The following is a 24,651-nucleotide window of genomic DNA, read 5'->3' as shown; positions in this document are numbered from 1 at the left end:
ATTGCATCTTACACATCATATCATTGCATGCATACTAACGACCATTGTCTCCCTTGTGGAGTGGGAGAGTCGTCAATTAGTTTTAGTGTCGCACACTCGGCCACTCATGGGTAGTGGTAGCTAGAGGAGATGCCTCTGTTGGACCCCGTGGTTGTTTTGATGTGATCAACCAAGTTTAGGTTAGGTCTTATTGTTATTTGATCCCTGTGTCTAAGTGTGCAGGAGCTTAGGAGCGCAGGAAGTCGAGCGGAAGACGCAGCTAGCGAGAAGGACGACACGGGAAGGGAGCCAACAGGCTCAGTGCGTTTGAAGGACGAGAGAGCTACGGAAGTGTACACCGATGGGCGAGAAGAATGTGCACGACGTTCGAGAGACGTAAAGCCGGGATAGAAGCCTGCCCGAGGAGAAGGCCGGAAATTGGGTTTGGGTGAGCCCTATTTCGGTTGGCCGGAATCACCCAAAAGAATGGAGTTTCGGAAGTCAAAGCGAAGGAAAAAGTGAGCTGGAATTCAAGCTCAAGGCACCTTCAATGCTTGTTGGCGGCGCCTCGGACATGGCCAAAGTGGACGTTGAGCTATCAGATAAAGTTTTATCCGCTGACTTGATTAGAGGCGCCTTGAACCTTGTTGGAGGCACCTTGGATCCTCAGGATAGACTTTTCAGGAGCTATATAAAGGCCCCTGGAGCTAGGAAATAATCATCAATTGTTCAATCAACTCTGTATTCATTTCCTAGCAATAGTTCTGAGCTGTTAGAGTGTAAAAGGCTTCTCCGCCTTCAGTAAAGGAGACTCTTTCTAGTGCACTTTTCTTCACCCTGGATTAACAACCTTCTTAGTTGTAACTAGGTTAACTGTTGAGTCTCTGTCTTATTTCTGTTTCTTTATTTCAGTTACTTTATTATTGCTATTGCATTTTTGAGTTGAAAGCACGAGGAGGGTATAGTTTTATTTTTCAGGCAATTCACCCCCCTCTTGCTGGCCCCGCTACACCAACAAGTGGTATCAGAGCCCGACTGCCTCAGAAGGACTAATCGCCAACTGAAGCACAAAGATCAAGACGATGGCCAGAGCTAACATTTATCTCCAAAAGTTCAACGGAGACTTCGCTACATGAAAGCGAAAAATGGAGGTATTTTTTAAAACTGAATTTGATATACTTTTAATAATGAAATATGGATATGCAGCGCCAAAAGACAAAGAAGAATTCAACTGGACAAAGAAGGAGCAGGCCGATTTCGTGGCCAATGGAAAGGCGAAATTTCACCTACTCGGCGTGCTGCCGCCCCAGGAGGTAAGTTGGATCGGAAGCTACGACTCCGCCAAAGACCTCTAGGACAAATTCCTGGAGCTCCACGAAGGCACCTCAGAAGCAAAGCTAGCAAGGCGCGACATCCTCCGGACTCAGCTTACGAACCTCCGGATGAACAATGGCGAGAAGGTAGCGTAACTCCAAGCAAAGATTAAGGAGCTAATAACTCAACTAAGCAACCTTGGAGAAGAAGTAACGAACCGGGACTCGATCCGGTATGCGCTCAACGCCTTCCCTAGAACTCTAGAATGGGTGCCCTTAGTAGATGCATACTACATCTCTAAGGACTTCGAGGTAAGTACTTTAGAAAATTTGTTTTCGACTTTTGAACTTCATGAATCTCAAGTTGTAGAGGCCAATGGAGTAGAGAAGATTGCCTTAAAGGCAAGAATAAACGGTTCCGACTCCGAAGCCTCTATCGACGAATCTGAAGCGGCTCTATTGGTAAGACATTTCAATAAATTTTTTAATACTAATAAATTTAGATCGTAGACAAAGAGGCTTTAGCGAAATAAAAGGACGGTTCGTTGCTACAACTGCAACGAAGAAGGGCACATCAAAGATGACTGCCCAAAATTGAAAAATAAGGAAAAGGTAAAGGAAAAGCGACAATCTTTCTCCAAACAGAAGAACCTGAAGGCCACATGGTCAGACTCATCCTCCGAATCAGACGTTGAAGAATTCTCGGGGTTAGCGCTAATGGCTAACCATCAGCTGGAAGAAGAGTCAAGCTCAGAAATGAGCATAGATAAAGGGGGAGGAACATCAGAAGAAGAAAGCTGCGATGAAGGGGGAGCTACGAATATATAGGTAAGTGAGGTATGTAATCTAACTCCCAAGCAGTCCTTTCAGTTTATTAAATCGCTTTCTAAAGACTTACTTAAATTAGAAAATGAGAACGCTGATTTAAGTAAATTGCTAGACAATTTAAAATCAGAAAATGATCATTTGAAAATGTAAATTAAGTTTTTCAAAAATCTAAATTAAAGATTTATGGAAAATTAAATTGGTACATTAGAAAACATTAGGGACAACTTAGGAAAATTCCTAGAAACTATATACCTCCTAAGTTTTTAAATAACCCAGTAGGAAGGAACCTTTATTGGGTTCCAAAATCCATTTTAGACTGATTTTTTTAAATTAAGGCTTTCAAAAGAAAAATTAAACAGATAATTTCTTTTGAGGCTTTGTCTAAGAAAGTGGTTGTTGCTCCAATAACCAAGAAGGCCTAGTGCCTCGCCATGACCTGGAAGCCAAAATATTGAAATGAAATACTTAATTAACTTCTTATTAAAACATTAAAATTTAAATTAAATAATGCTTTAATTTTTTTTTTTCATACTTAGGAAAATATTCTTGCTTATAATTTTTGCTTGGAAAATCTTTAGAACTATTTTTGCCTAAGTTAAAAAGTCTTCTAAAGTTAATTTTTTTTGGTTTAACTTTTTTTTTTTTTGCAAAAACTTAAGAACATTTTAGAAAATCTTTTTCAAATCTCTTCTTAATTAAATTAGGATTTATTTTGAAATATTTGGTACCCTATTTTTGCTGTGATCAAATGGGGAGAAATTGGTACAAGTCAAGTTTAGGGGGAATTAAAACTAACTTTGGTTAATTTTTTTTTATGCTTTTCAACATTTAGTATTAGAACTAAATTTTATGCTTGTTGTAATTTATTTTAATTGCAAACTTAGACTTTAAATGTTAGTTTTGTAATTTCATTAAATTACTACTTGTCTATTTTTACCCTAACTTAAACTTTGGTTGATGCACATCAAAAAGGGGGAGATTGTTGGACCCCGTGGTTGTTTTGATGTGATCAACCAATTTTAGGTTAGGTCCTGTTGTTATTTGATCCATGTGTCTAAGTGTGCAGGAGCTTAGGAGCGTAGGAAGTCGAGCAGAAGACGCAACTAGTGAGAATGACGGTACAGGAAGGGAGCCGACGGGCTTGGTACGTCCGAAGGACGAGAGAGCTACGGAAGAGTACACCGGTGGGCGAGAAGAACGTGCGCGACGTTCGAGGGACGTAAAGCCGCGATGGAAGCCTGCTCGAGGAGAAGGCCAGAAATTGGGTTCGGGTGAGCCCTATTTCGGTTGGCCGGAATCACCCAAAAGAACGAAGCTTCGGAAGTCAAAGTGAAGGAAAAAGTTAGCTGGAATTCAAGCTCAAGGCGCCTTCATCTTGAAGGCGCCTTCAATGCTTGTTGGAGGCGCCTCGGACCTGGCCAAAGTGGTCGTTGAGCTATCAGATAAAATTTTATCCGCTGACTTGGTTAGAGGTGTTAGTGTAACGACCCGACCCTTTGGCCTCTTAGGCGACCCTTGTGGTGGCCCAACTGGCGGCCCTTATGTCGTCGACCCATTTGGCGACCTCTCATGTCATCGACCGATGACCCTTTGACCGTGTCGTTACTCACTAGGACTTTCCACCCCTGGCAGTGGATTTTTACCTCCCCTAGGATTCGAACTCTAAACCTCCAGGCTTAAGTATTAGAGTTTATGAATCCTGGTAACCAAGTGAGATGATCTCACTTAGTTACCAGGATTCATAAATTCTAATACTTAAGCCTGGAGGTTTAGAGTTCGAATCCTGGGGGAGACAAAAATCCACTGCCAGGGGTGGAAAGTCCTAGTGAGTAAAGGCACGACCGACGGTCGACGGTTGACGACCCGAGGGTCACCAAATGGGCCGCCAAATGGGTTGGGTCGTTACAATAAAAAGGTGCCTTTTTATTGTAACGACCCGACCCATTTGGCGGCCCATTTGGTGGCCCATTTGGCGACCCTCGGGTAGTCGACCGTCGACCGTCGGCCGTGCTGTTACTCACTAGGACTTTCCACCTCTGGCAGTGGATTTTTGCCTCCCCCAAGATTCGAACTCTAAACCTCCAGGCTTAAGTATTAGAGTTTATGAATCCTAGTAACCAAGTGAGATGATACCAACTGTAACGACCACCCTTCTTACTACTACTACTACTCTCTAAAGGTGACCGTTACTTAACTACTAACTCTACTTAACCGGTATGATCGAAACTACGAGGAGTCCTTACCGAAAAATTTCGACAGAGTCTCCCCTGTACCGGTGACCAAATTCATCAATACATGCAAATAATACACAGCCACAGGCGGCTGGAACATATATCAAACACCCACGCAGTTTAATAAGTGACAAAAACTATAATATCTACATATCACATAGAAACTCATCACAGCATGCAAACTAAAACACGAATAAACTCAATAAGAACATAGAATATAAAATACAGTCTCAATGACATCGACCATAGAGTACAACTCAATTACTTCTTATCCACTAAACACGAAAACGCAAAACTTCCCAGTTCTCTCCCACAGTCCTGACATCACACACCATCTGCACCACCTTGTTGCCTCCCTTGCTATATCCTTTCCTTTCCTTTCCTTTATCTGCAATAAGAGGAAATGCAATCTATAAGCAAAATTTGCTTAGTAAACGCTATCTAACTCACAAAAACACGAATATGCATGTATACAGAAAGAACTAGAAACTATATGCTCTAAAAGAAAGTAAAGCATAAACATAACTACTCATGTCAAACTAATAGCAAAGAAAAGCTAAGGAATCTACTCATGTAATTCTAATAGCTAATCATGCTACACAAGGATAAAACTGCATGCTGGAAGATAAAGCTAATCATGCTAAATATCAAATCAGGAAACAAACAAAACTAATACTGCATGCTTCGAATTAAAAGAATTAAACTTAATGATTCTAAGCATATGTGAAACTTGTTTCATTTGTTTCAAAACTTATACTTTATTACTTTAAAATAATAATAAACTTCTCTTGGGTCTAACATTGTACCAATTTATGCGCATCCTTAATATGAGTCGAGGTAGCTAATCCCGAAACTACTAAGATACTTCTAGGCGATCTTGTGCCTAGGGGTGATCTAGGAGCCCACACAATGGACCTTGTGTCCAGTACATGCCATTAAAAAGTAAAATATTTATTTTCTTTTTAACTATAACTTCCTTATACTTGTTATTCTTTAATTCTCTTATAACAAAATGCCTTGGCATTTATTCAAACACTTAGTGTGCTTTTAATCCTAAACTTCTAGAATTTAGGATCAATTTAAGACCTTGGTCTTTTCTTACTTAAAATCACTCATAACCCCTAAAAGAGTTTAATAGAACACTATATGCATGGAAATTCTAGAGTTTCACAGAATAAACACAATTATTAATACTTGCTGTGAAAGTAAAGAGGAAATACAGTCTTTTTAAACATGTTGTACAAGAAGACCATTATCACTACGTAAGCATGCTATGAATGTAAAAACAATTCCATCTACAATAGGAAGCTATCTAAAGTAAGCATGCTGCAGCCATCATTAGACAATATGACTGTTCGGGTTTCATAAAACTATAAAATCCCTTAAGCAAAATCTACAATGTTATACTTATCAAAAATCTACGTACATTACTTGTAAAAATCTACACTTAATGGGTCAACTCTTCTAAGCTATTTCCAACAAGGCAAAGCATGAGGGAAAAAGGTAATTACTCAATATTGGCAAGGAAAAAACTAAGAAACTAAGCTACAAATAGGCTGTTCGAAACTAAACAATTTAAATTGAGTTTCATGGCAGCAAAGTAAATTACACAAGAGAAAAGGAGCTACTGCTGCCTACCTCATGCTAAACAAACAACAATCAACCAAACCAACCTTAATTCCCTTCTTTGAGGTGCACGGCAGCCACATCAATCCAACCAGAATTAACTAAACTACATGCTCAAATTTCTTAAAACCATATAATGAATGCTGTGCTAAAATCCCTAAAACTAAGGGAGCAATTCCTCCTGGAACTGTGGCATGGTAGGTAACCAAAAGGAGCTAAATGCTCCTCACACCTATCCTCTTTCATGTTCTTTTCCTCCATGAAAACCAGGAACTATCAAGTAATAGACAACCACTATTAATATCTATATATGTTGGCAGTTTAATTAGCAAAACAGCTTTCATGAATGCCATACATAGCACAAAACAGACCAAATTAAACTTGCTGAAGACTTAAAACAAAAACTATATAAACTGATTCATTGCTTCAGCAGAATTGCAAGGAAGAAAGAAAAGAATCTTGCAAATCTAATCCGAAACCTCAACCCACGGTAGAACTTCAAAGTTCAATCCTTTCTCACGGCATACCCAAAAAAAACACAAGGAAAACACCAAACCGAACTCAAACAACTCTTACCGCAGGTGAGTAGCGACTTACCCTTGCTTTTAGGACTTACAACCGGAAGGGGAAGGCTACTAGGGTTTCGGAAAGATAAAGATCTCGGCTTCTCCTTCGTGCTCACGAGCTCTTCCCGTCGATAGGATCACGCACGGGTAAAGACCGGCCGAAAAAACCTCTCGTCGGCGCTGGAGACGTGCCCTAGGTGTGGCTTCGTTTCCGCTCGAGAAGAGGAAATCGCGCCGTCACGAGCACACGAGAGGGAGCAAAGCCACTTAAATTAATTTTGTTTCCTTCCTAAATTAGCAAAGCCCACTGGCACAGCTAGTCAGCCGGGTTTTGCTCAGGTCAAGGGCCTCGGCTTCGATCCCTCAGCCGCGCACTTTTTATTTCAATTTGTTTCCGATTTCTTAACTACTGCTTAAATATATTTCACTTCCTAATTTACCAGCTACGACCGCCAACACACTTGGTCAGCCGGGTTTTGACCGAGCCAAAGGCCACAGGTTCAAATCCCCAGCCGCGCCCTTTTGTTTCAATTTATTTTAAATGTTCCTACTACTGCTTATATAAATTTCGTTCCATATATGTTCATAAAAAGATCGCGGACCAGTTGGCTAGCTGGATTTGGTTAAAGTCAGGTTCGGGTCCGAGGTCCACGGTTCGAATCTCGGCTTTGACAATTTTTTGTCAAAACTTCCTTCGTTTAGTAAAAATACCAAATGACCTCCAAAAATTACATAAAAATACTCTAAAAATTCCTAAAAATCTCTAGAATATTTTAAAAGCATTTCCAAATATTTCTAAGGACATTTAGAACTCGAAATAGGGAAAGTTGGGTTGTTACAATTCCCCATACCTTATAAAAAGTTCGTCCTCGAACTTAGAATAGTTCTGGATATTTCTGTCTCATACTGTCCTCATGCTCCCAAGTGACTTCCTCGTATTTCTGGTTCTGCCAGATGACCTTCACCAGTGGCACTTCTTTGTTTCTTAGTCTCTTGACTTCTCTGTCCACTATCTGTGTAGGTCTGCTCTCGTAGCTAAGATCCTCTTGGATCCGCACTGATTGAGGCTGAATCACTTGGCTAGGGTCGTGAATACACTTCTTTAGCATAGAGACATGAAATACATTATGTATTGCCGACATGTCCTGTGGTAAATCCAGCTTGTAAGCTACTTTCCCAATCCTTTCTGTGATAAGGTAAGGTCCTACATAACGAGGACTTAATTTGCCCTTCTTGCCAAATCTCATCACTCCCTTCATCGGAGCAACTTTGAGAAAGACTGAATCCCCTACTTGGAATTCAAGTGGCCTACGGCGTGTGTCAGCATAACTCTTCTGTCTACTCTGGGCAGTCTCAATTATCTGTCTGATTTTCTGAATAGCCTGAGTTGTTGCATCTATTAGCTCTATCTGAATACCCAGTTCCACTTCCATTTCTTTTCTTTCACCTACTTCTTGCCAGCAAATGGGTGATCTGCACTTCCTACCATACAACGCCTCATAAGGTGCCATCTTGATGGTGGCCTGATAGCTATTGTTGTAGGCAAAATCAGCTAAGCATAGATACTTGCACCAACTTCCCTTGAAATCTAGTGCACAAGCTCTGAGCATATCTTCTAGAATCTGATTTACTCGCTCTATCTGTCCATCAGTCTGAGGATAGAAGGCTGTGCTGAACTTGAGTTTGGTGCCTAGTGCATTCTGAACACACTCCCAAAAGTGAGAGATGAAACGTCCATCTCTATCAGAAACAATAAATTTAGGAACTCCGTGAAGTCTGATCACCTCCTTAACATATAACTGTGCCAACTGCTCTATAGAGTGGGACACCTTGATGGCTAGAAAATGAGCAGACTTGGTCAATCTGTCCACTATCACCCATATCACATCATATCCATTTGTGGTTCTTGGGAGACCTGTTATGAAGTCCATGGATATGTCTTCCCACTTCCACTCTGGTATTGGAAGAGGCTGTAAAACTCCTCCTGGTCTCTGGTGTTCTGCTTTGACCCTCTGACATGTCAGGCAGGTACTGACATATTTAGCTACATCTCTTTTGAGTCCAGACCACCAGAACCTCTGTTTCACGTCTTGGTACATCTTGGTAGAACCAGGATGCATGGAGTAGGGTGTACTATGAGCTTCCTCTAAAATTTTCTTTCTCAGCTCTTCATCATTGGGGACACAAAGGCGGCTCCCCTGATAAAGAATTCCACTGTCTGATACTCGAAACTCCGAATTTTCTTCTTTCTGTATCCCTTGCTTGATCTTCTGGATATCTGGATCTTCACTTTGCTTTCTCTGTATATCCTCAAGCAAGGTAGACTCTAAGGTCAATGCAGAGAGTTGCCCATAAATAATTTCCATTCCAAAGTCTGACAACTCCTTCTGCAGTGGTAAGACTAATGATGACAAAGACATCAGGGATGAACTGGATTTTCTGCTTAGTGCATCTGCCACTTTGTTAGCTTTGCCTGGGTGGTAGAGGATTTCACAGTCATAATCTTTGACCAACTCTAGCCACCTACGTTGTCTCATGTTTAAGTCCTTCTGAGTGAAGAAGTACTTAAGACTCTGATGGTCTGTGAAAATTCTGCACTGAACTCCATACAAGTGGTGTCGCCAGAGTTTCAGCGCAAAGACCACAGCTGCCAGCTCAAGATCATGAGTGGGGTAGTTCTTCTCGTAGTCTTTGAGTTTCTTGGAAGCATAAGCTATAACTTTTCCTTCTTGCATGAGAACAGCTCCTAGACCCATCTTAGAAGCATCACTGTAGATGTCAAAACTCTTGTCACTTTCTGGAACTGTCAGGATGGGAGCACTGGTCAGTCTCTTCTTTAGCTCTTGGAAACTCTGCTCACATTTGTCTGACCATTCAAACTTCTTGTTCTTTCTAGTGAGGGCCGTTGGTGGAGAGGCTATCCTGGAAAAGTCCTCTACGAATTTCCTGTAGTACCCAGCCAACCCAAGGAAGCTTCTGATCTCCCTGGCATTCTTGGGTCTGCTCCAGTTGTTGACTGCTTCTATTTTGGCGGGATCCACTTGGATGCCTTCTTTAGAAATTATGTGACCTAGAAATGCCACCTGATCTAACCAGAACTCGTACTTTAAGAATTTAGCATAAAGCTGCTTTTGTTGAAGGGTCTGCAGTACTATCCTCAAGTGCGTGTCATGCTCCTCTGGGGTTCTGGAATAGACTAGAATGTCGTCGATGAACACAATGACAAACTTGTCAAGGTATTCTCTGAACACTCTGTTCATCAGGTCCATGAAAACTGTAGGTGCATTAGTCACACCAAAAGGCATGACTACGAACTCGTAGTGTCCGTATCTGGTCCTGAAAGTCGTTCTGGGTATATCCTTTTCCTTCACTTTCAACTGATGGTACCCAGAGCGCAGGTCTATCTTGGAGAACACTGTTGCCCCTCTCAACTGATCAAATAAGTCGTCGATTCTGGGCAGTGGGTACTTATTCTTGATGGTCACTTGATTCAGAGCCGTATAATCTATGCACATCCGCATAGATCCGTCCTTCTTCTTGATAAACAACACAGGAGCTCACCATGGTGAATGACTAGGGCGGATGAAGACTTTTTCAAGTAGCTCCTGAAGTTGCTCTTGTAACTCTTTCAGCTCTGCTGGAGACATACGGTATGGAGCTTTTAAAATTGAACCGGTACCAGGAACCAGTTCAATCTCAAACTCCACTTCTCTGTTGGGAGGTAATCTAGGTAGCTCTTCTGGGAATACCTCTGGATACTCACAGACTACCCGAACTTCCTCCTGCTTGGGTCCTTCTTGTTCTTCTGTACTCACAATGTGTGCAAGAAAACCAGCACACCCTTTAGCTAACATCTGGTGAGCTGTGAGGGAAGAAAGGAACTTCTGGGTCTTCCTCTTCGGCACCCCTGTGAACTCAAAGGATGGTTCACCTTCTGGACTAAAGATCACTTTCCTTCTGCGGTAGTCCACTGAAGCACTGTACTTGCTGAGGAAATCCAAACCTAAAATGATATCAAAATCCTGCATGGCAAGGACTACCAGATCTACACATAACTCACGGTCTGAAATTCTGACTGGTACAGCCCGAAGCCACTGATTGGACTCCATGACTTCCCCAGAAGGTAGGGCCGTTAGGAACTTGCAGTTCATGCTTTCTGTAGGTACCTGTAATTCTTGGGCAAAGGGTACTGATACAAAAGAATGGGTCGCCCCAGTATCAAATAGTGCAGTAGCTATATGCTGAAAAATCACTACTTGACCTATTACGACCGTGGAGGCACTAGCAGCTTGGTTACCAGGATTCATAAACTCTAATACTTAAGCCTGGAGGTTTAGAGTTCGAATCTTGGGGGAGGCAAAAATCCACTGCCAGGGGTGGAAAGTCCTAGTGAGTAACGGCACGGCCAAAGGGTCGTCGGTCGACGACATGAGAGGTCGCCAAATGGGCCGACGACATAAGGGCCGCCAGTTGGGCCGCCACAAGGGTCGCCCAAGAGGCCAAAGGGTCGGGTCGTTACAATAAAAAGGCGCCTTTTTATTATAACGACCCGACCCTTTGGCCTCACGGGCGACCCTTGTGGGACCGACGACCCTTTGGCCGTGCCGTTACTCACTAGGACTTTCCACCCCTGGCAGATGATCTCACTTGGTTACCAGGATTCATAAACTCTAATACTTAAGCTTGGAGGTTTAGAGTTCGAATCCTGGGGAAGGCAAAAATCCACTGCCAGAGGTGGAAAGTCCTAGTGAGTAACGGAACGGCCAAAGGGTCGTCGGTCGACGACATGAGAGGTCGCCAAATAGGCCGACGACATAAGGGCCGTCAGTTGGGCCGTCACAAGGGTCGCCCAAGAGGCCAAAGGGCCAGATCGTTACAATTAGAGTGTATACTAAAAGCCTAGCTTTTGTAAACATTTATGTTTGAAATAAAAGAATCACATTGGTCAAAAGTCTACATTTTATTTGTTAAGTGTAGTTGTTCAATTAATTTATATTGTAGATAACATAATGTGTGGTGGCACACACAGAAGATCATGTTATTAGTTCTTTATAAATTATAAACAGTGGCTCACGACTATGATGGAAAGGAACAAACTATTGGAATAGTCGTATTGTAATTAGGTATTAGTTTATCTTGACTAATAAATTACACTAGTACACTCTAAGTGTATTGAGTAGGACCATTTTAGGTAAGTTCTTTTTATACTGACTTAATAAAAGAACTAGACCTTAGTTATTATGGAAGTGTGTGCTCTTAATCCTAATATAATAACAAGCATATATATTTAGTATTTATTTCTTTAACTTATCAAAGGGTGAGATTTAGCTCGATAAATCAGTAGGCTCGATAAGTTGGAAAATGATATTACTTATAGTGTGTGTTGTTAATTATAGAAGGAAACTGTGTCCTAGTAATCTAGGTTGAGAATGTTCCCAAGAGGAGCTGATAAGCATTGTCATGTTAAACCCTGCAGGTGGACTTAGTCCGACATGACAATGAAGTTGAGTGGTACTACTCTTGGACTAAGACATTAATTATAGTGAGTTGTTAATAACTCAATTAAATTAATGGGCATTCGATATCTTAAACACAGGGACACTAGCACACTCATGATAAGAAGGAGCACATCATGTAATTTGTGATTGGTGCGGTAGTGCAATAATAACTCTCTAGTAGAATGAGTTATTCTTGATGAACTTGAGTTGTGTGTTCGGGGCGAACACGGGATACTCAAGCTCCTCGGAAGGCCAAAACCAATTTCTCCTCTAGGTCCCTGTCGTAGCCTCATTAATGCCTTAAATCCACTCATGGAAAAGCTCATCTTGGTGTCCAAGAGAGGGTCGGCCCATGGCTTGGTGACCAAGCCATGTGGCCTATCACTTCCTCCTCAATGGGGGCGGGCCCCTTGCTTGGTGCCCAAGCAAGAAGGGGCCGACCACAATATTCAAATTATAAGGGGGTGTTTTGAATTTTTAAAATCTTCTCTTTATAGATATCTACAAGTTTTAAAAGAGAGATTTTAAAATATAAAATTTTTCTTATTTGAATTAGGTCATATGGTTTAAGAGAAAGTTTAAAAGTTTTAAAACTTTTCTTTTTTAACCATCCTCATGAATTTTAGAAAAAAGGAAGAGAAGTTTTAAATTTGAAATTTTCTATTTTTGTGACCATGTTAAAAAAAAAAGGAAATTTTAGAAGAGAAGTTTTAAATTTTAAAACTTGGTTTTAATTTTTAAAACTTTCCTTTTTTAACATTCACTTTAGGAAATTAAAAGAGAGCTTGTAAAATTTTATAAGAGTTTTTTTCTTTGCTTATAATTTTTTACAAGGTTATTTCTTTCCTTTTATTGTGGTCGGCCACCCTTGCTTGGTGCCCAAGCAAGGGGCCGGCCAATCAATTAAACCAATCAATGATTGGTGATTGAATCAATCAAGAGGAAAGGAAAGGAAAAATAAAAGGGAAAAGGAAAAACAAGAGGAAGATTTTATTTTTTTTAAAAAAAGTCTTTCCTTATTTGCCTTGGGCAAGTAATATAAAAGAAGGGAAGGAGAGACCTCATGGTACATCAATTCTTATTCTCTTGTTGGTGATCTCCATAATGGTCGGCCCTCTCCCTATTCTTTTCCCCTTGCTCTCTTTTGCTCCTTGGTGGTGGTGGTGGTGGACGAATATTAGAGAAGGAGGAAGAAGGCTTTTGGGTGGTGTTCATCTTGAAGGATCGTCGCTCACACGACGTCCAAGGCGAGGCGAAGAATATGACAGAAGATCTTGAGGTTATTAACATACAAAGAAAATGTATAACTAGTAATTATTTTCCGCATCATGCTAGTTATTTTTCTTTGTAAGAATTTCAAACACAAGAGACATTAGATTCTAGTTTTTTGAATTTGTAATTTGAGTTTGTGTTTTTATTTTTCGAATTTGTGATTCGATTGTTCTTTTTGGTCAAACCTAGAGTTATATAAGGAAATTAAATATTAGCTTTCCTTAAAAGGCTTTGTCTAGGCGGTGGTGGATGATCCCATACCTAAGAAGGACTAGTGTCTCGCCATGTAGTCCTGGAAGCCAATTTTGGAAATTAATATTTAATTGAATTTATAATGTAGGTGGATTTGGAACAATAGTGTTAAGTTCCGCTTACGATCCAAGTCTAAACCATTAAGAACAGATAAGTTAAATTTGGAATCAATAATGTTAAGTTCTGTTTGCGATTCCTAATTTAACTTCTAAAGAACAAAATAGGTTGTTTAGGAAAGGTTCGACACTTGTACAAAATTTTTGTGCAGTGGAACTGGTACGATCTGTAAGACCGTTGGGCTGGCTGGAAGGGGGTTGTTGGATAGTCCTGTAAACATAAAAACAAACAACCCTTCCTCGAACTCTTTAAGCTAACACTTGTAAAATAAACAAAGAAGATAAATAAAACATTAAAAAGATGAGGCACCGGTATTTACTTGGTTACAACCGATATGGTTGTTAATCCAAGGAAGATAAAGCCCACTATCAATCTCCTTCAGGCGGAGAAGCCCCATACAGAAATGAAGCGCAGAAAATAGAAGTTTAACTCTAAACTAAAGCGCACAAGCGTTGGAAATGAATTACAGGAGTTCGTTGAAAAGCTTCTGGACCAAGGCTATATTTATAGCCTTGGTCGGGGCGCCCCGAAGGGGTTCTGGGTGCCCTGGGGGGATAAAACTTTATCCCCAACGTTCAGATCGAGTTTTGACTCGATCTGGTCAAATTCCAGGTCCAGGCGCCTGGAGCCATTCCGGGCGCCCTGGAGCAAAAAGTCAACAGTTGTTGACTTTTTGTCCGGGACCTCTTCTTTGGTTCAGTCCCGCCTCGGTCCGGGTCTTCTGCTCCGAATCCGCTCGCTTGGGTGATCTCTGCCATCTGGAAAAGGGCTCACCCGAACCCAACTTCCGGTCTTCTCGAGCAGGCTTCCGCTCCGGCTTCTTGTCCCTCGGAGTCGTCGCATGACTCCTTCTCGTCCGCCATCATACTCGTTTGCAGTCTTCGTCCCTCGGTCGCACCGAGCCTGTCGGTTCTGTCCCGTGTCGACCTTCTCGCTAGCTGTGTCTCTTGCTCCTCGAACAATCTTCCGCTCCGACTTCTCGTCCCTTAGAACCAGCGCACGCTTCCTTCTCGTCCACCAGGGTACTCTTCCGCGGCACCTCGTCCATCGGACGCACCGAGCCCGTCGGCTCTCTCCCCGTGCCGTCCTTCTTGCTAGCCACGTCTTCCGCTCGAGTACCTGTGCTCCTAAGCTCCTGTACACTTAAACACAAGGTTAGAAATACACAAGACCTAACTTAACTTGTTGATCACACCAAAACAACCTTGGAGTTCCAACAATCTCCCCCTTTTTGATGTGATCAACCCAACTTAAGCTAGGGTCAAAAATAGATATGAAAATTAAACAATTTTCAATTTTCAATTTTCAATTTTTTAATTTTTCAATAACATGCAACAAGATAGAAAAATTAAATTTCAAAAATTCTAATTTTCAATTTTTCTACCTTCCCCTAGACTTATACTTTTTCTTCTCCCCTTTTGATCCCATAAAAAATTGGGGTTGCAAAAAAAAGTCTAAAGGTTGACACTTAGAAACTTATAAAAATCTATCCCAATGATTTTCAGAAAAAATATTTCCAAGTCAGGAAAAATTTCTAAGTCAAAAATAACTTGTGAAAAAAATTTCTTAGTTTTCGCTATCAAGAAAAAAAAACTTTATGCAAGAAAAACTTTAAGATAATTAATAACATTTAAAAAATTTCCTTTACATTTATTTATTTTATTCTAATGCTTTTATCAGAAAATTTTAAATTTTCATTTTAATTTATCATAATTTCTTAACTTTAAAGCAAGAAAATTTGAACATGTAGAAATTTGTATAAATTGTAACATGTCATTTTTTATTGTATTTTGAATTCCTAATTTGCAAAGATATTTTGATAGTATAAATTCTAATTTATTATAATTCTTCGATAATATAATTTGTAAAAATGCTTTCGGCAATTCTTTACTTTGCAAAATTCTTTCAGAAGAATATTTTGTAGTTCGCAGAAGTATTTTGTCGTAATTTCTAATTTGCAAAAATCTGTCGACAAAATATTTTGTAATTCACAAAAGCCTTTCGGCAAAATTTCTAACTTGCAAAATTCTTTTGTCAAAATATTTTCTAACTTGCAAAATTCATTTATCAAAATATTTTGTAATTCGTAAGAATCTTTCAAGATAATTGGTAAACCGAAACACTCTTTCAATAATTCAATTTTTAAATCACAAAAATATTCAAGCAACTTTTCTATTGAATTATTCGATAATTCAATTTTTAAATCACAATAATCTCCAGGCAACTTTTCTATTGAATTAACCAGTTGTTCTGAGGGTAGAGGCCATACCTTACTTACCTCATCGGTCGTTGGTTCTCCCCCTGTTGAATTACTTTCTTCTGAAGACTCTCCCCTTTCTCGATGCTTATCTTGGTTGAGCTTTCTTCATCCTTAGGTGGGTCTTCTACTATGATTGTTGTTTCAGCAATTTCTTTAGTCTCGGATTTGGCTTCTTCTGATTCTTCATGAATCTTCAAGAACTTTTCCCAAAGTTCTTTTGCGCTTTTGTACTCGCCAACTCTATTGAGATCTTATTTGGTATTACGGTTAGAATGTGAAATTCTGCCCGATCGTTTGCCATTGACTCGTCACGTTGCTTCTTGTTCTAGAGGCGTAGATCGAGTTCTTCTCCATTCGTTGTCTTTGGTGTTTCATAGCCAAATTTTAATATTAAAGAAATACCAAAATCAGAATTAAGATATACCTCCATTTTTTTGTTTCCAAACGGTAAACTCCCCCTCGAATGCTGGTGGGTAGTCGCTAGCTCCGGTCATCGTTTTGTTGCTTCAGACGGCGGTTAGTCCTTCTTGAAGCGTCTCGACTCTGATACCACTTGTAGGATCGTTGGGCCGGCTGGAAGGGGGTTGTTGGATAGTCCTGTAAACATAAAAACAAACAACCCTTCCTCGAACTCTTTAAGCTAACACTTGTAAAATAAACAAAGCAGATAAATAAAACATTAAAAAGATGAGGCACCAGTATTTGCTTGGTTACAACCGATGTGGTTGTTAATCCAAGGAAGATAAAGCCCACTATCAATCTCCTTCGGGCGAAGAAGCCTCGTACAACAATGAAGCGCAGAAAATAGAAGCTTAACTCTAAACTAAAGCGCACAAGCGTTGGAAATGAATTACAGGAGTTCGTTGAAAAGCTTCTGGACCAAGGCTATATTTATAGCCTTCGTCGAGGCACCCCGAAGGGGATCTGGACACCCTGGGGGGATAAAACTTTATCCCCAATGTTTAGATCGAGGTTTGACTCGATCTGGTCAAATTCCTGGTCCGGGCGCCAAGAGCCATTCTGGGCGCCCCGGATTGCTCCGGGCACCTCGGTGCAAAATGTCAACAATTGTTGACTTTTTGTTCAGGACCTCTTCTCTGGTTCAGTCCCGCCTCGGTCCGGGTGTTCTGCTCCGGATTCGCTCGCTTGGGTGATCTCTGTCATCCGAAAAAGGGCTCACCCGAACCCAACTTCCGGTCTTCTCGAGCAGGCTTCCTCTCCGGCTCCTCGTCCCTTGGAGTCGTCGCATGATTCCTTCTCGTCCGCCATCATACTCGTCCGTAGTCTTCGTCCCTCGGTCGCACCGAACCCATCGGCTCTCTCCCGTGTCGACCTTCTCGCTAGCTGTGTCTCTTGCTCCCCGAGCAATCTTCCACTCCAGCTTCTCGTCCCTCGGAACCAGCGCACGCTTCCTTCTCGTCCACCGGGGTACTCTTCTGTGGCACCTCGTCCCTCGGACACACCGAGCCCGTTGGCTCTCTCCCCATGCCGTCCTTCTCGCTAGCCGCGTCTTCCACTCGAGTACCTGTGCTCCTAAGCTCCTGTACACTTAGACACAATGTTAGAAACACACAAGACCTAACTTAACTTGTTGATCACACCAAAATAACCTTGGGGTTCCAACAATCTTCCTAGAACCAACCAACAAGGGGCGCCTTGAACCTTGTTGGAGGCGCCTTGGACCCTCGGGATAGACTTTCCAGGAGCTATATAAAGGCCCCTGGAGCTAGGAAATAATCATCAATTGTTCAATCAACTCTGTATTCATTTCCTAGCAATAGTTCTGAGTTGTTAGAGTGTAAAAGACTTCTCTGTCTTTAGTAAAGGAGACTCTTTCTAGTGCGCTTTTCTTCGCCCTGGATTAACAACCTTCTTGGTTGTAATCAGGTTAACTGTTGAGTCTCTATCTTATTTCTGTTTCTTTATTTTAGTTACTTTATTATTGCTATTGCATTTTTGAGTTGAAAATACGAGGAGGGTATAGTTTTATTTTTCAGGCAATTCACCCCCCTCTTGCCGGCCCCGTTGCACCAACAACCTCTTGTCCTATAGTGCTCCCACACGATCACTCATGGGTAGTGACGGCTGGAGTTATATACCTATCGGATGTGGCTCGACACTGGCTTACTTATTGGTAGTATGTATATACCTTGATACGGTGCGTGAGAAGGGGGTTCGGCGGATGACGTGGTCAACGGTCAAGCCCATGGAATGGTCAGAAGTCTAGCCCCTGTGGAGGTCAGAAGTCAAGCTTGCGTGGCCATGGTCAGAGTCTCAGCTTGCATGGCCATGGTCAAAAGTAAGGCTTACGTGGCCATGGTCAAAATCTCAGCTGACGGGGCAGTCAAAGGATAGGATTACAAGTTGGACAAGATCAAACCTCGATAGAAATCAAGGGCAGGGCTCACAGGCCAAATACGACTGAGAACTGGGCTCACAGGACAAATACGGCTGAGAACTGGGCTCATAGACCAGGTGCAGCTAAGGACTGAGCCCACAGGCCAGGTAAAGGTGAGTAAAGGAAGGCCTCTAGCGCAGAACAGATCGGGAGTATAGGTCGGGACATACAAACCAAAGATTACAGAGGACAGAAGCAGGTCAGAATATAGACCTGGCGTGCAGGTCGGAACGTACAAGCCAAGGATAATAGCAGACAGAAGCAGGTCAGACTATAGACCTGGCGTACAGTTCGAAACGTACAAGCCAAGGATAACAGCAGACAGAAGCTGGTCGGAATACAGACCTGGCGTGCAGGTCAGAACGTACAAGCCAAGGATAACAGCAGACAGAAGTAGGTCAGACTACAGACCTGGCGTACAGGTCAGAACATACAAGACAAGGATGACAACAGACAGAAGCGGGTCAGACTACATACCTGGCATGCAGGTCGGAACTTACAAGCCAAGGATAACAGCAAATAGAAGTAGGTCAAAATACAGACCTGGCGTACTGGTCGGGACATATGAACCAGGGATAACAACAGACAGAAGCAGGTCGAAATACAGACCTGACGTACAGGTCGGAACGTACAAGCCAAAGATAACAGCAAATAGAAGTAGGTCAGAATACAGATCTGGCGTACAGGTTAGGACATATGAACCAGGGATAACAGCAGACACAAGCAGGTCGGTATGCAGACTGAGCGCACAGGTCGGGGATGCGCTTACCTAGGATGCAGGTCAGTACTTATATCCGCACGACGTTGGATAAAGGGATCAAAGAGTACAAGTCGAAACTCAAGATTAGCGGAAGCAGACCGATGCGCACAGGTCAGGATTTATAGCCTTATGGCTCAGGATACTTGGATCGATAAAACGTACAGGTCGGGATGTGTTAGCCAAGGATACAGAGCAGGATTTATATCCTCATGGTCCAAGATAAGCAAAGTTGGAGGCAAACATACAGGTCGGGTTAGATGAAGTCATACGTACAGCTTGGGAGTAGGGATAAACAAAACCGAGCTAAGGTATACAGGGCGCGACACGTAATGCCCATAAGAGGCGAGACCGGTCGGGGGCTGCAATAGAAGATGCATAGGACAAGGTTAGAAGCACAGGTCTGGAGGCGATATCAGATCAGGGTTAACAAGATATCAGAACGGGGTTAGCAAGTGTAAAGACCCAACGTAGCAATCACGAGCGGAGGATGTCAGGCACTACAGGACAAGCAAATAAGGGAATCGTAACTGCCTGTCAGAGAATAATCAGAGTGTCAGGGAATATGCTAACAGTCGGGGCTCATTACCCCTTTGGTTCTGCTGCCGGCCTATGAGAAGGTGCCGCGTGTCATTCACCACCAGACAAAGTCTGACAACCGACATTTCCTGACACCGCCAGACCCCAGAAACATCCGTTGCAGTATAAAAAGGGATGCTTTGTCCCTTATGCAGGTACGCTCACTCGTCATTTCTCACTCGTCTTTACTTTTCGTCATTTTATCTATTCTTCTAGGGAAAAAGTACCTGACTTGATCGTCGGAGGGCCTGACCTGGGGACTTTTTCCCTGGTTTCTGGTCTCTAACGGCTCGGGGGCTCGTCTGAGTGTGCGCAGGGCCCTAGCGTCATCATCCTGGTCATCACCCTTCGTATCCGCCCGTGCGAACCCTTTTGGAGGGTGTGAGGTAGATCGGGCGCTGCAACGACTTTCCGTCAACCTCTAGTACATCGAGGCCCGCCTTCATCCGACTCAGCTTCCGGACGGGATCATACCTCATATGTTATCCTTGTAGTTATGAACAGTACTATTGTAGTTCCCTACTACCCCTAACTTTCTATTATTAGCTTGGTATCTGGATTCAGGTATTAACATTTATTATGATACCTTTATAGTTTATGATATTTTTTCCTATGAGACTGTATACCTTTGAATCTCTAAATATATATTATGCTCATGTATTATTTGTCTATTACTCGTTGAGTCTCAGCCCTGACCACCCCATAAATTGGTTTTCTTTTGCTAGGTAGCAGGTAAAGGATTTATGACGTCGCCTGGAAATCCTGTCCGTCAGTCCCTTGTCACATCGAGCGACTTCTTCTGTTATTGCTTCCGTTTGCATTATTGGCTTTGGTCTTGTTCGTGTATATATATCTTTTGTATAGAGTTTAGCTTTGTGGTTTCCTGTAATTATGTTGATGTGGTTGTGTCTAGCCGAGATGGTTCGCAGTCAGTTGTTTTATGGTTTTGTGATCGTTATTTTATGACTTTCGCTGTGTTTTGTTACAGCCGTGTGAGCTACTTATTAAACAACTGCGTGGTTATGCTCTTATTGTTCCAACCGTATGGGTTGTGTATATAACTGGGTGGTTGTGTATGTTTCAACTGTGTGAGCTGTTGACAGCTTGTGAGTAGCCTTATGACATTGTATACTGGTTTCATTTGTCACTACTATAGGAGATGTGCTGTCCAATTTTTTTTGGACAACCTTAGCCTCGGGGCATGATAATAATATTAATTATAAATATAATATAAATAAATTTTAACATTATGTATAATATTAAGGAGAAGAAGAATCTTTAAATATAATTAAAGCATCATAATACTAAGTTAACAATTATTGTAAAATTTCTTATTTAAATCTATGATCTAAAGCAAATTAATGTAATTAAATAAATTTAAGGAATAAAATAAAAATATTTGTTTCAATTTAGTTTTCATAGTTAATGATACAGTGAATAAGGGAGGACCCTTCAGTGGGGCCTAGCCAACAAGCCGGAATAGGTGGTAGTCAAAGTTCAAAGTCGGTCAAAGGCTAAGTAGCTAGCCTAGTCAGATCAGCATCTCCCGATCGGCTATCAATGATCGGATAGGCTTTCAAAAGGCCCCACTCCCCGACTCTACCTAACACCTACGGGGCTCTACTACTCATTCTTTCCTGATCGTCTATGGCCGATCAGACAAACTCTCAAAGGGCCCCACTCCCTAGCTCTGCTGAACACTCATGGGGCTCAACTCCCCATTCTCTCTAGATTGGCTATGGTTGATCGGACAGAGTCTTAAGGAGCCCCACTCCCCGGCTCTGTTGGACACTCGTAAGGCTCTACTCCCTATAATCTCTCAATTGGCAACAGTTGATCGAACAAGCTTTCAAGGGGTCTCACTCCTCGGCTCTACTGGATACTAATAGGGCTTTGCTCCCGTTCTCTCCCAATCGACTATGATCGATTGGACAAGCTTTCAAAGGGCCCCACTCCTTGGCTTTTCCAAATACCCACGAGGCTCTACTTCTCATTATCTACCGATTGGCTACTGCTGATTGAACAAGCTCTCAAGGAGCCCCACTCCCTGGCTCTACCGGACGCCCACGGAGCTCTGCTCCCTGTTTTCTCTCAATCAGTTACCACCGATCAGATAGGTTCTCAAGGGCCTCACTCCTCGGCTTTGTTGGACGCATATAGAGATCTGCTCCTTGTTTTCTCTTGATCAACTACCATCGATCGGACATTCTCTCAAGGGGTCTCACTCCTTAGCTCTGCTAGATGCCCATAGGGCTCAACTCCCCATTCTCTCCTGGTCGTCTATTGTCGATCAGACAGGGTCTCAAGGGGCCCCACTCCCCGGCTCTGTTAGGCTCTCATAAGGCTTTAATCCTCGTTCTTTCTCGATCAGTTAATGTTGATCAAACATGTTCTTGAGGGGAGGGGGGGGCTAGTACTGTAGTTTACTAGTGGCCTATAAAGCTCCGCTTCCTCTTGGGATACTATCACAACCCATTTAGGCCTCATGAGAAAGTGGGCTCCCTATGTTAAGCCTATCTTCTAAACTAGTGGCCTAAGAGGCCTCCCAGCCCATGAGCCCATTTTTCCATTAATACAACACGAGGGTTGATTGGTAAGAGAGTCAAAAGATTGTATATGTATAGATACACAATACACCCTCTCATACTAATGATGTGACTATTAGATAAAATGGAAGCATGGCGATGGGACAGGTTGTCTGGCGATGAGATGATGTCTCATTAAATGTAGGGATTGTGAAAAACATTATAAAAGAGGTTCTTCTCTGTTGGTACAGGTACATGCATGCCTCATCTCATACTTCCTTCATTTATGCTACTACTTTGTTTTCTTCGTTTCCAACTTGATCGCCAGAGTAGCTGCGTTAAGGACTCCCCCCCCCCCCCCCCCGACCTGCTTACTAATAATTTCCTTCCCCCTTTGCTAGTAGTTGTTGGTGATTCTTGGAGATCTTTAGTGAAAGTCTTGTTCCCAGTTAAGCTCCATGATAGCTCACCGATGCTCTATGGCTCACCGTTTCTAGACGGGACCGACTAATATACAAGAAGATAAAGATTCATTATTAATATGTTTATTTAAAACTAATACTATACTAGAAAAATTCTCTAAAACTAAAAGAACAATGAGATAATAAACACTAGAAAATTATTCGATTGCATCATTCAATACTTCTAAAATTTCATTGCTAGCCCCGTAATTGTTCGATTGCATCATTCAATAATCTAGCATGTTCGGACTGTTTTAGAAAGCATGTTCATCGCTTGCTAAAGATTTATTTTATATTTTTTTTTCTTTCAAAAGGTTATTATCTAGAATGGCAATAATTCAGTGTGGAACACTGCTAGCTTTGAAATGATTATCTAACTACTGTAGACTACTTTCTTCTAACTTTGAATAACTTAGAAACATCAAGTAAAATAGCTATTCAGAAACTTCCATGATACGAATGAAAAGGGAAGGACTTTAGGTTTTAAAAATTCCACCTTGTGTTTCTTCGTTTGCTATGCGTGCCAATAGAGAGAATACCTTGCTAGGAAATTTTGAGTCTTCTCTGGCCATTGAGTTCATGGTGTTCAAAAGTCTTGTTTGGTAAAAGGTACGTTCATATTGGAATGACTAAGTCATGGCAGGAATATCGATTATATTGGAATGACTCGTAGGTCAAGTTTGGTGGCTGAAACGTCAAAATCGATCCAGGCTTTCTATCCCTCTGCCTGATATTCAACACAGAATTTCTGAACTCTCAAAATATTGTAATTGGGCAAATAGAGTTATCAGAAGTTCGTTGCAGACACGATGACTTAATTTAGTTAAGCGACAATGAAGAGCGTTCTAAGTTCACAAAAGAGGATACTTTGAAGCATACATAATTAATAACTATTAATTTCAGAGATAAAGCCTCAGAATTTGGATTAATCATGTCGATCTTTCTTTAATGGACTCTTTCCAACCCCATATTAATCCTAAATCTGCTCTTTAGGTGCAATATTTTCAATTCATTATTCTACTTACTAATTAACATTTCTATATATAAGGTCATATGCGGATCCGGACGTGGTTCTAAATCAAAAAATTGAACAGACCACTATCTAAAGCTCATGCAAAAAATAAAATATATTAAAAAAATAAAGGTCATGCAAAATCTTAGTTTAAATCGGCTCTGAGTTTTAACACTTTTAGTGTAATAAAACTTTATAATCATTAGAAAATTAACCAATAAAAATATATAGATATTCTTTTAAAATAAAATTTACTTTCTTACCAAAATAATAGAAATTATTTTCCTAACTCATTTCTCCTTAAATGTTATTGCTTCGAGTAAGCCGATTGAGTCACCAATTGGATGAGTCAAATGCGCAAAATGAGTAAGCTGGGGTGATCAAGTGGATCCAATTAGACAGGTTGAATAGGCTGGCTTAGGCTTAGATCGACCAACCCTATTAATTATGGTAGATAGTAAGAATTTCAAAATTAAAATCGTTAATTTTCATTGTATTTATATAATCTTCATATTTAGCAGGTAGTGTCACTACAATTTTTTATATTTAAATCTGTCTGAAAATCATGGGATATTAAAAAAGACCCTTCACACTTGTAATTGATTCACTCGACTCTACTCAGCGATTTGATTTCCAAATAATAATTTTTTTTTTTTTGAAGATCGAATACAAAATATTGATTATTGTCAAGAATGGGATTCGAACCCATGCCCTTTCGGACCAGTACCTGAAACTGGCGCCTTAGACCAACTCGGCCATCTTGACACATTAATTTTTTTATCATATTTAAAAAATATCAATATAACAAATTGAAATATTCTTAGTATTACAATATTATGAAAATACGTTGTAAAGTTAGATAGATTTCTCTTATTAAGTGGTGGATCTTGAGCTTTCTTAGATGTGCATAGAAAGTCCAATTTTAATTTCAGGATATTTATTGATTTTTGCAGGAAAACTTTTTCATATCGGTCAAA

General features: G+C 41.2%; 1 non-coding gene across 1 annotated transcript; it reads right to left on the bottom strand.

Annotated features, from left to right (window-relative positions):
- Nucleotides 1-24,358: 24,358 nt before the first annotated feature.
- TRNAL-CAG lies at nucleotides 24,359-24,439 on the bottom strand. The gene has a single exon. It is a non-coding gene; the product is annotated as a tRNA-Leu (tRNA).
- Between the last annotated feature and the right edge of the window lie 212 nt (nucleotides 24,440-24,651).

Source organism: Zingiber officinale, chromosome 7A (assembly GCF_018446385.1).
Source record: "Zingiber officinale cultivar Zhangliang chromosome 7A, Zo_v1.1, whole genome shotgun sequence".
NCBI classification, from domain to species: domain Eukaryota; kingdom Viridiplantae; phylum Streptophyta; class Magnoliopsida; order Zingiberales; family Zingiberaceae; genus Zingiber; species Zingiber officinale.
This window is presented reverse-complemented; position numbering and strand designations above follow the sequence as displayed.